The sequence below is a fragment of the Rhinolophus sinicus genome, chromosome 1 (genome assembly GCF_057876585.1).
Source record: "Rhinolophus sinicus isolate RSI-liver-muscle chromosome 1, RSI-T2T, whole genome shotgun sequence".
Classification (NCBI taxonomy): Eukaryota; Metazoa; Chordata; class Mammalia; order Chiroptera; family Rhinolophidae; genus Rhinolophus; species Rhinolophus sinicus.
Window position 1 is genome coordinate 146,714,837 of NC_142501.1, and position 12,190 is coordinate 146,727,026.

General features: G+C 36.7%; 1 long non-coding RNA gene across 1 annotated transcript in view; it reads left to right on the forward strand.

Moving 5' to 3' along the window:
• The window catches only part of LOC141568315 (uncharacterized), a 696,414-nt gene that overhangs the window by 385,128 nt on the left and 299,096 nt on the right, over positions 1 to 12,190 (forward strand). Inside the window, exon 2 of the long non-coding RNA XR_012491444.2 lies at positions 5,613 to 5,743. This is a non-coding gene — a long non-coding RNA (uncharacterized LOC141568315). The remainder of the gene's footprint in view (positions 1 to 5,612; positions 5,744 to 12,190) is intronic.

The following is a 12,190-nucleotide window of genomic DNA, read 5'->3' on the forward strand; positions in this document are numbered from 1 at the left end:
GACAGTTGCTTTCCTGGAATAATTGAGCCCTCTACCTGTCCCCAGGAGATGTCTGGCATTGACTGGAGACATTTTTGGTTGTCTCTACTTGGGGGGTCCATGCTACTGGCATCTAGTAGGTGGAAGCCAGCAATGCTGCTAAACATCCTACAATACATGGGACAGCCCCCCCCCCCCACTTCAAGGGATAATCCAGTGCAACATGTCAGTAGTGCTGAGGTGGAGAAAGCTTGCTATAAGCTATAACTTGTGTGGCCTGGCCCTATGGAATTTCAGAAGCCTAACCAAGAAAGAAGACTGAGCAGAAGTGAGACAGTTTGTTTTTGAGGACCTTTCATGCACCAGACCCTCTAAGGTACTAAGGAGATGAGAAAATTACTGTTCTCACCTGCATGGAACATAGAGAGAAAGCAGTGGGAGAAAAAGAGAGAAATAAAAGTCCTATAAAGAAATAGACAATTACAAACTATTATAAAGGAAAATATCTTAGTGCTTATAAAAGGAATTTGAGAAGGAATTAGGGAAAATTTTATCAATAAATGGTATTTTAACCAGTATCTGAAGAATGAGTTGGAGTTAACTGGGTAAGAGAGAGTTGGGGAGTCACTTAAGGTAGAGGAAACAGCAAGTGCAAAGGCACTGTAGCTAGAGGCGTCCCTGAGCATTTGGGAAATTGGAGGCAAATCAGTGCTGTTAAAGTACCTAAAATAAGGCTGGAGTGGCCTGTGATGTGATGGAAGAGGCAGGCAGTGGTCAGTGTATACAGAATTTTGTAGGTCTTTTTGAAGATTTTGATCCTTGTTCCAAGAGTAATAATGATCTACTCACTGAAGGATTTAAAGGAATGAGGTCATTAAATTTGTGTTTAAGAAAGATAGGTCTGATTACACAGTAGGTAAAGGTTTGAGGTAGTGAGAGGAGAAATAACCAGGAAAAGAAGGCTTGATACTTTTCGGGAATGGCCAGTAGTGCAAGTCACTGGTATGTCACTCACAGGTGAGGGAATTCATTTGAGGTGACCGAATGAAAACTATAAGCTTGGGAAGAGGCTGATGTTTAGGCAGGTGAGTCAGAGCTCCCCAGTGACAGGGGCACTGGTCAGGGCTCTGACTGCTGTAGGAAAATGAAGTGGGCAGAACCCCTCTTTCCCACAGGAGTGAGTTGCGAAATTCTATTCCCTCTCACCTGCAGGTAGTAGCTTGCTAGGTAGGGCAAGCGAGTTACTACAAGAACCTAGCTGTCCTGTCACATTAGCGAGGAGTAGAGTTGTCCATTTTACCTAACATCTTTCCGCATGACCTTTCTTCTCTTTTAGGGGCTTCATGCTCCCCTACCCCCTTTCGTCCATTTCTTTAGGTAACACATTTTCTATACAATCCTCAGGGCAATTTATTTAAATTAACAGATATTAAGAACCTATTATGTGCCTAAGGTAACAATCTATGTTCAGTGTCTGTTTCACTAGCAGCAGGACTTTGGTGAATTTTTATTTATTGATTCTTAGCCTCTGTTTCCTCGTCTGTAATATGGGGATAATAATACTACCGCCTCATAGGGTGGTGAGGATTAAATAAATGTGTGCCTGCAAAAACACTGCCTGGTGAATACTCTTACAATTACTTGTTGAGCACTAGAGATGAAAGATGAATACAAATGATGCCTGCACTCAGTGAACGTGCAACCTATATAGGAGACAGAGCGTAAACGTATAATTTCAGTAATGTGATTGTGATATGACGATAGACGTAGATACAGCTATAGAAGTACAGAAGAAATGCATCTTCTACAGGGATCTCTGTCTGTAGCCCAGATGAATCTGCAGAGCTCTTCACCTGTATATCAATCTGCTTAGTGGCTGTCACCCTGGGATGTTCCAAAGGAAACTCAGGCACTATCATTTATCCTGCTACCTGAGGGAGAAACTTGCCTGTCATTCTAGTGCCTCAACCTCACTGTTGCCCAATCAATCACCAAGCCCGGCAGCCTCTACCTCCCTAATATCGCTCACAGCCAGCTGCTTCTCTTCATCCTCCCTGCCATAAACTTTGTTCACAACAACGTCATCTTCCCCTAGATTGCTGCAATTGCCTCCCAATTGGTCTTCTTTCCTCCAATATTGCTCCTTCTACCTTGTTGTCTGCTCTGCAGCCTGAGGGATCTTTCTAGAGCACAGAGCTGATAGTATTATTCCCTTAATGAAAATTCTTAAATGGCTCTCAACTGCTTTAGTATAAAGTCCAAGCTTCAGAGGCAGCATAAGATGCTCTTCACGCACGCACATGACTTCTCAGTCTCACCTCCTGCTGCGGCTCTCTTTTCAACAGACACGTCCTGCATTCTGAGCAGCCTGGCAATCCAGGGACGTGGGCTACACTCTGCCCCTCTCACTTCTGGGACTTTGCAAATGTTCCTCTGTTCTTTTTACTCTTGCCATGACAGGGCCTTAGTAGTGACTTCATTACTTAAGACCTGGAAACCTGGAGAAAAAGGCAAAATGCCATAACTCACTCGTAGCATTCTCATTGCTAAAGAATGTACATGAGAGACCATTTTCCTCCTCATGCTTTCCTTAACCATATACTCTGTTCCTTTCGGTGTGATGTGGGGATCCAATCACCTGAAGCAATAACATTTGAAGTTTACAACTGATAATAAATTTTAAAGTAAATATGGAGGAGCTATGAAAATACAGAATTTCAGTTTATTAAATTCTTTTAAGTTATGGGAAAAGTATGAGACATGCTTCAAATCTATTTTTATTCTGAAAATATTGTGTTAATAAACCCTGCTGCTACTCTAGTAAGGGTTTCGGCAAATGTACAATCACTCCATTCTCTCTGAAGGAGCAGCGTTTGTAAATGCCAGTCATTCCTTATTAACTCACTCTTTGAGTATCTCAAATGCAGTGCCCCTGGTTCCATTATCTAGGATAATTGATGTGTACGCTATTATAGTCCTCTTTCACATTGGATTATTAACCGCCTCTGTGACATGCATATATGACTTCAACTGATTTTTTTTTTTTTCTTATCTCTCAGAGACTAGAATTATTATTAGTTATTTTGGTTTTCTAAATTTCAAAGTGAAACTTTTCTCAAAGCAAGTCTACTTCAGAGAGTATCTCAGCTAATAATCTTTATAGCTATACATTTTTCCAGAGTAGTTATGTCAAGAAGTTTGACCTTCATTTTTTGGACTTAAGCCAACGGTCCGATTAGATTTATTAAATAAGGACCTTTGACAAAACAATATTAAATCATACTACTACCTAAAATTTTGATGAAGTGCTTAATTGAAAAAAAATAAAGCACCTGAAAATAAATGGTCAAACTCCTCTATGGGTCAGAAATCTAGTTAATGAGAATCAGAGTCCTTTCTCTAAAGGACAGTTATCCTTAAGTAGCTTAGCTAAGTAGTGATCATGGGAATAATACACTGGCCTATAAAAAGGAGTTAATTGCATTTTTTTTCACCTTCACCTGAGAAGATACACATATGAAATCCACCACTGTGCTTTTTCCAGTGTTCAGGTTTCAAGTATCTTGGTTACACATTCGGTGTGACTTGTATTTGGATGTGATCATTGACGATTAGTGTGGTGTTCGTGTCGTCATGCAGTTATTTGCAATAGCTTCCACTTTTGTGTTTGTTTGCTTGTTTTTGTATGTGCCATAATTATACTTTAGATTGTTAAGATAATACAAATCAAACACAATTTTAGTAAGTCATGGAAGTTATGTTTTGATAGTAACGTAACCCAGTTGACTGAGGGAAAATATACTTATGGTAGTGCTGTCTGACGGCTCTGGGCCAGAAGAGAGGGGAGATCTCTGAAGATGGAAATAAGACAGGAAAATGATAGGCCTTAACAGTGGGTTTTATTTAGTTTCCTCCTGAAATAGGACACAAATGATTAGTGGAGGGAAATAATTATTTCCCAAAGACCGTTCTCACTCATACACGTGAGTAATTTGTGCTCTAATTACCTGATCTAGAACCCTTTTCTGATGAAACACTGTTCCTGGCCTTATGTTAATAGTGAATTTGTCCCATCTTGCTTAGTATTGCATTACCAAGCTCATGTACGTTAGCTGACAACACATGCCACTATGCCCAAATACTTTTTCTTTGCCTCAGATTTCTCTCCAGGTTTCATAGAGGTACAGGGAAAATTCTGGTTTCCTCTGACATACTAAAAAGAAAGGAAGGAGAGGGAGGTATGTATTGCAGGAAGTGTTTTTCCTTCCCTGTGAAGTTGTCATCATCCTCACTATGCTCCTACATTCATTTAACCACTCTTTCACTTGTGTTCACCATTATAATCCATTTCAATTATAATCATATTGCTTACTGTATTTTACTAATGTTTGGAACTCCAGTGCTTGGCAACAGCGCTTGGCGTATATTAGATACTCAATAATTTTTTTGACTGAACAACTGCGGTATCTCTGGCACTAGAAATATTGTTGTTACTCAATGAATGCTTTTTAAAAAATAATAAAATAACAGCTAATATGTGTTTTCAGCACTCACTCTGTGACAGGCATGGTGAGCTGTCTGAATAGGGTACTGATATTACCCCCTACAATTTCAGATCAGGAAACTGAAGCATAGACAGGTAAAGAAATGCCCCCCCTCGGTAATACACAGCTTGTCAGTGGTTGGAATTGGAGCTCCAGTGCCCATGCATTTAATCTCTGCTCCAGATAAATGGAGATGGATGTAAATAATTGTAATGCTATGATTAATTACAATGATAGATCTATGTACTTGGCCCAATTGTGGCATGAAGGATAAATGATCAAATTTACTTGAACAGTCAGGGAAGGTTTCCCAGAAAGGGTGAAAATCTTGGCGGGCACGCACCACAAATACTTGGCCTAGTTCTCTTTTTGGTGTTGCCACCAAATTTTAGTAAGTTAGGCTGACCTCATGCAAAACACCACCAAGCACACTTGTTTCTGTTTCCTTATCTATAAAAGAAGGGTTAGATTAAGTGGCATCTCATCTTAAATATTGTGATTCAGAATGCATTCTTTAACGGGAGTGTGTGACTTACACACAATGTAGACTCAATAAACATCTACTGAACTGAATTACTTTGAAATAGAGGGACTGCGTCCAGTCCAGCGGGTGGTGTTGCTGCAGTTAAAACCATCATCTGTCTGGGTTGTTATTTTTTCATGATCTTACATAGCTATTGTACGTAAATGGAATTTGACTGTGTTAAAAGAACTTACTAGGCCAAAGATGGAGCTGCTCCTGCCCAGGGCGCTACATCAGCAAACAGAAACTTAGATACTTTCCTGTCCCTGTAAATGCCCTGCATGACCAGAAATGTCGTGTCGCAGTTTATCCAGTCAGCCAATCCCCACATGCTAAGCCGACTCTGGGCTCTAAACTTACTGCCTTGTTCCTTCTCACCACTATGTGGCCCCTGCCAATCAGATATTTTCTATTTTTCTCTTCCTTGTTCTGTTTCCTTTATCCCATAAAAAGTTCTTGCCTCCTGCCCCATGTTGCAGTTCTCTGAATGGAGATGGTCTGTTTTTATGAAGTGTTAAACAAAGTTTGTGTTGCCTAAAATATTTTCTTTAATCAATTTTTAACAGTTTTTGATGAAGAGGAATGGTGTGCCAAGCTGACTGCCAACGGCCTGACTGCAGGAAAAGGAGATTCACAGGCCAGGTGTCCGCTGAAGCTTTGACTTTATTGTTCCTGTCATCGTTACCAAGGGCTGTGGGTAAGTCCCGCTCGGATTGGAGCTTCACTCCCTTTTGTGCATCTCTCTGATCCAAACAAACTTTATTAAAACATATGTATACATAAAATTAAACATTTATATAAATCAAGTATATGCTCAGAAATATAGAAACTAACCCAAATGTTTCCAAGTTTACATGACCTAGAATAAACATTAAATATAATGCTTTTATTCTACCTAGGTTTATTAAAAGTCAAATAAGCTCATGTTATCTCTGTTACAAAATTTGTCAGCAAGAAAGATAGGCTGACAGTTGGCTATTTAATGTCTCAAAAAATTTTCATGAGTAATAATATAAGCATAATTGTTAAGAACATGTAAATTAATTAGAGTTAAGTAAGATAAAAGTTTATAAATTAACTTTTCAACAATAATTGTGCTTTATGGCATTTCTACTTAGAAATAGTTTCTAAAATCTTTTTGGTAACTTGAAACCTTAAAGTTATACTGAGATAAGTTAAATGCTAAGATATTCATTGAGTATTTCGATCATAATTTGAATAAGATGAAACACTGAAATAATTACTGAATGTAGAGTTATCCATTTTGCTTTCCTTTTACAGAAGAACTAAATACGTTTAGGTCTATTAGTAAACAGTGTTTTGTGCAACATTAAAAAATATACTATGCAGAATGTACTTCTAGAAATTATGAATTATATTTATAAGTTTGCCAATCCATAGAATGCTAGTGTAACAGTCCACAGTTTCTTACTTCTTAGTTTTCACTAGGAATTAAGGATTCTAAGTGTTACGATTATAATTAATATATAATTAAAACTGCTAAAAATAATAAGAGAAACATCTCTATGCAAGGAAAGTAGATGTGTTTTTGGTAAGAAAAGTTTTGAGATATGAAGATGTGCTTTTGGAATGGATAAAGAGAGTAGTTTTGTTGTAAAGTGACTGATTGTTCCAGAATGAGAAAGATTAAAAAAAAAATAGGACAAAATCTGAATGGATATAAAATAGTTATAGAAGGTTTGTGGAAAGGAATTTTATGTATGGTCAAGCTGGCTAAGATCGGAATGGATTTCTTTAAGTTTTTTTTTAAAGAAAGTTTTAACATCAAAAGTATACTGGTTCAAAATTAGAATTTGATTTTCTGTCTGTTAAAAGGACAAAGTTTTATAATATATCATCTATATATTGCATTTTGTGTTCACCACCCAGAGTTAATAAATAATAATAAAAAAAGGACAGTTACTTTGCATTATTGGTCTGCTCGTGCTAAGAGGTTTATTTATGTATTTATTTTTATTTTATGGGTAATCTATGTGAAAAGCAAAGATTTTGCGTCTTATCAAAATAATTTACTGTGCTTCACGTTGTCATCATCAGGTCTTTGATTACTTGAGGAAATGTAGTCTCAATATTAGAAGAGCTAAGTTTTATTTGCAACTATGTAACAGTCTGTACTTGTCTTTAAAAATCTTCTGTTGTCACTTTGGTTAAATACATAATTATTATTTCATAATGAATTGTGATCCTATTTAATCAGATGTCAAAACCTTTTGACATTTTCCCAAAATCAGAGTCTAAAGGGAGTCTTTATGACTTCAAAATGACTTTGAGATTTCCCAGCGGACCCCTAGAAAAACTCAAAGGATTTCTCTTTTTTTTTTTTTTTTTTTTTCACATGTTGAAATAATATTTTTTTTTTTTTTTTTTATTAAATTTATTGAGGTGACAGTTGTTAGTAAAATTACATAGATTTCAGGTGTACAATTCTGTATTACATCATCTATAAATCCCGTTGTGTGTTCATCACCCAGAGTCAGTTCTCCTTCCATCACCATATATTCGATCCCCCTTACCCACATCTCCCACCCCCCACCCCCCACCCCCCACCCCCCTTACCCTCTGGCAACCACCAAACCATTGTCTGTGTCTATGAGTTTCTGTTTCTCATTTGTTTGTCTTGTTCTTTTGTTGTTTTGGTTTATATACCACATATCAGTGAAATCACATGGTTCTCTGCTTTTTCTGTCTGACTTCTCTGGCCAGGTAAGTTGTGAAACGAATTCGGTCTATTTGATATGCTAAATTACATGGGAGGCATTGTCAAATAAGAACTCTATTGACAAGATGAGGCATGAAGAGACCAATCTGAGGAGAAGAATAGGGCAGTGAGCTTCCTCTACATGAGGCTTACCTGTCTATCCCAAGACTAATTCTGGTAAGGGTTTTATCAGGAAGAAGGAGGCAGGTCTAGGCCTGTTTTGAGGAGAGACATTCCAAAGAAGGAGCTATGTGGCAAACTAAATCATTCTATTTGAAAGAAAAAAATATTTTACCCTCTTTGTATCACCGACCACAGAGTGGCTAAAACAGTGTCTTAATCAGTTTCTGGCCTGGGGAAGATGGTGTCTGAGGTAGTGTTGGTGTGGTGTGAGCTTCTGAGGATGCAGCCTCGGGGAAGCTGCAGTAGCCCAGAGCGCAGGTGGGGAAGGTTTTGTACTTCGATACTTGATACATGTCGTGTGCTTACTTAATACCTCTCTCTCTCACTAGACTGAAAACTTGGTCATGGTACTCAGTCAGTTATGCTCACCTTGTATCCTCAGGATACAAAGCAAAATGCCTGGCATTCATTCAGTAGGCACTCAAATATTTATAAATGAATGAATCTTACTTTGGAAGAGGTTTATTATTATGCGGTATTTCGATACTATATCAATCTCAATTAAATTAACAAAATTTGTTGTGTTAAATAAATAACATATAGCTCCTATAACTTTTCATTACATACTGCTCCCCGATTTTTCATTTCCCAAATGTATTGATCCCAGATTTGTGTGTGTGTGTGTGTGTGTGTGTGTGTGTGTTTTAGAATTTGCCTGGAGGTTATTAACTGGGGCTACACTGAGCCCTAGGTAGTTCATGATTGGGCTTCAGGGACGTATATATATGTGCATGTGTATGTTTTTCTGGGGAATGGATTCTTAGATTTCATTAAATATTGAAAGAGTTCCCTAACTACCCTCCCTCCAAATGTTAACAGCAATTAGATGAGCCAGTGCTGGGCATATTTGAAATGTTATTTTTTTTGTTTGTTTTGTCGCCTGGTGCGAGGTGAAGGATGCTTAATTGGGATCTAGGAAACCTGAGTTCTGTTGCCTTAAAATCTCTGATCTGATTGGATCCCAATATTATCATGTGTAAAATGAAAATATTAAAGAGGCAAAAAGATGACCTCTATGGTCCCTCATAACTTGGGCGTTGTTACGTTTTACAACCTGAGTAATTGCTCTCCCAATTGTGAAACCTTGGGTTTGTTAATTCGAAGCAAGTATCTGCTATTAAGTGAAGCTCAATTTCAGGTCCTTCTTGAACTCTAGGTAATCAGTATCCACCACACTTACAAAAGTTGTTTGTCTTCCTGTAGGGATTTAAAAAATTTCCCCATGTACCCTCAACTGAAGAGATAGTTTGTCTCTGAATTCCTTGTTCTACGATAGGCAATTTGAATTCTCAATCTTATTTCCATGGTACTGACTGTGTGCAGAGCAGCGCTTCTCAAAGCGTAGTCCCCCGACCCTGGAGAGTCCCAGAGATCCCTGCAGGGGTTTTGTGAGGTTAAAACTCTCTTCAAAAATAATTCTAAGATCTTATTTGCCTATTTTCACTCTCATTTTCTCATGAGAATCCAGTGGAGTTTTATATCACAACAGGTGGAATGCAGAAGCAGATATTAGGACCCCACTGTCTGTTATTAAGTCAGACATAAAAGAAATTTGCAAAAATGTAAACCAGTGCTACTCTTCTAATTTTTTTTTCTGGGGAAATACAGCTATTGTTCATAAAATATGTAATTTATATTGATATGCCATGGATTTATTATACTTTTTAAGAGCATAAAAAGTCCTGGACAAAAAGACAATGTGGAGAAACTAGACAGGTAAGAGAAATATTTCCACTCGAGGCTTTTGTCTTACTCTTGCTGTCATTTGGAAGAGAAATAACATGGCCATTATTACCCTTGGTCTCACTATTTGGGTCTTAACATTGTAGTGCAGGTCAGTAAGGTGCCATGGTCAAGTTAGCAGAGGAAGGTTCCAGGTGGAGAACTTGCTGGTAACTCACCGTAGAACTTTCAAGCGTGTAATTTCCACCCCCATCCCCAACTCTCTTCTCTTAGCGATGATAAGTGAGTTCAATTTAAAAATCGACTCTATGGAAGTCACATTATCAAGTAACTGACCCATAACCTATATGCTCCCATAAAATAAGTGTAAGGTACCTCCTTTTTAGGACAGTTACCAGCCCCGAAGGGTTTACACTGTGAACTTCTACAGCAGACTACATTTGCCCCCCATGAAACAGCAGCTTGTCTTCTGAGGTAGTTTCTCTGAACAGGAAATATACCTAGTCATTTTATAAATGTTTCATTGAAGAATATTTGAACCATTTTTATGTAATCATCATTTAAGAAGAAAAAAAAAGTCCTAAAGGCTTTCCTGCCAGGCCAGCCCCATCTATAAGCAATTACTTTCAGACTCTGAGTACTAGCAATACCCAAGTGCTTGTTGGAAGCAATATTTCTATTATTGTTAATGATGAAAATGTTTGGCTAGGGAGTATATCCATTTTCCTCTTTGTCATTTATAATCGATTACTCACGGTCCCCCTAAGTGGAGAGTATATTTTTATGACAGTTGTGTTTCAGAAAGAGAACAGAAATCCTGAAGTATTGGTTATTAAGTTTTGCCTATCTATAACCTGCCCATTTTCAAGGCAACTGTGAAAGTAGAAGGTATTTTAAAAACATCATTTAGTTTCTCTGTCAAATGATTTTTACTGTATCTTAAAATAAATGGAAGGAAAATCTGGCAAAAATGTGTTGCTACTAGATATTGAAAAATCAAAGCTGCAAGACATATGTATATATCTATGGTAGACATATGTATATATTTGTATGTGTATATACATATAGCATATCGAAACATAATTTTGAAAATTAGACACATTTTAGGTCATATTGTTTTCTTTTGATGCTCTGCTTGGGGAAAGTACAGAAACATACATCTAAGTTTTTTTGTATTTTTGAGAAAATAAAAAAAGGGAAGATTTGAAAAAGTCATGTATCTCCGTTGCCTTATGGGTTTGACATCTCAAGCTCTTGAACTCAAAGATTCAATTAGAAAATTTTTATTTGGGGAAAAAGGATGAACACTAACACACAATCTGTAATCTTACAGAGATAGAAAAGAATTAAAGTCTAAAAAGAACAAGATAAAGAAAAACAAATATAAGAGGTAAAATCTGGCAACGTATTACCTAGTGATGAAAATGTTGTAAGTGGTTTATTTGAGTCAGAGATAAAGAAAATGGAGATGTAATTGTGGAGCATATCATCATTAAAATTAGTCACAGAATTTCCTGGAGTTTTGGAGAATGAAAGCTGAAAACAAGAAAGCTTTAAAAATTGAATGTTGAATCCGTTTGGTGAAAATTGACTTTGGTTGAAATGAGATGGAAATGTGAAGGCAGACACCCTTGTGAACGCTGTTAGGGGTAGAATCATCATTTCAATATGGTTTATGTTAACAAAGAAAACCAAGACATTGCTATATAGTAAGAAATATCATAGACATTTGAATGTTATCCTGGTTAGTAATGTTGCTGGTTTTGGAAAATCAGTCCTATTTTTGTAAGATCTGTGCTTTGAACTGTGTGTGTGTGTGTGTGTGTGTGTGTGTGTGTGTGTTATTCTTGTGTCAATACCCATAGCAAACTTGGAATCATGCAGTAGTCGACTAGTTATCACTCAAGTTCGATTATAGACCTTTATAGCAAATGTAATTCCCTGTTAGAAACCATAACAAACTGAAATTGCAAATAAAAGAAATATTTTTGATTGACACTTATACCCCTCACAAAGTGATAACCCCCTCAATTTACCAGCCCTCTGACATCAAATATAGCTGTTACGATTCCATTGACTATATTCACTATGATATATATATATATATATATATATATATATATATATATATATATATATATATAATTATAGTTGACATTCAATGATATTCATCTTCAGCTTCAGGTGTGTAGCGCAGTGGTCAGGCATCTACACCTGAAACTAATATAATATTGTTTGTTAGTTATATTTTAATAAAAATCTTAAAAAATAAAGAACAGAATATACCTAGAAATAAAACAAAACAAATATAGATATTTGATTAATTAATAAAGATGCTTTTGTTGTCTTCTTATTGAAACACAATTCTAAGAAGAGTTAACAATATGTTATCTAATTCAATAATGAGTAAACAAGACTAAGAATATTTTACAACTTTAAAGCAGTTTACAAAAACTTGGAGAAAATATTGGAAGGTGTTTATGGGCAGATACAATAAATAGAAATGAAGAATTTTGAAACAATATTTTTGACTGTACAGTCATAGATGATCTGAGGAAG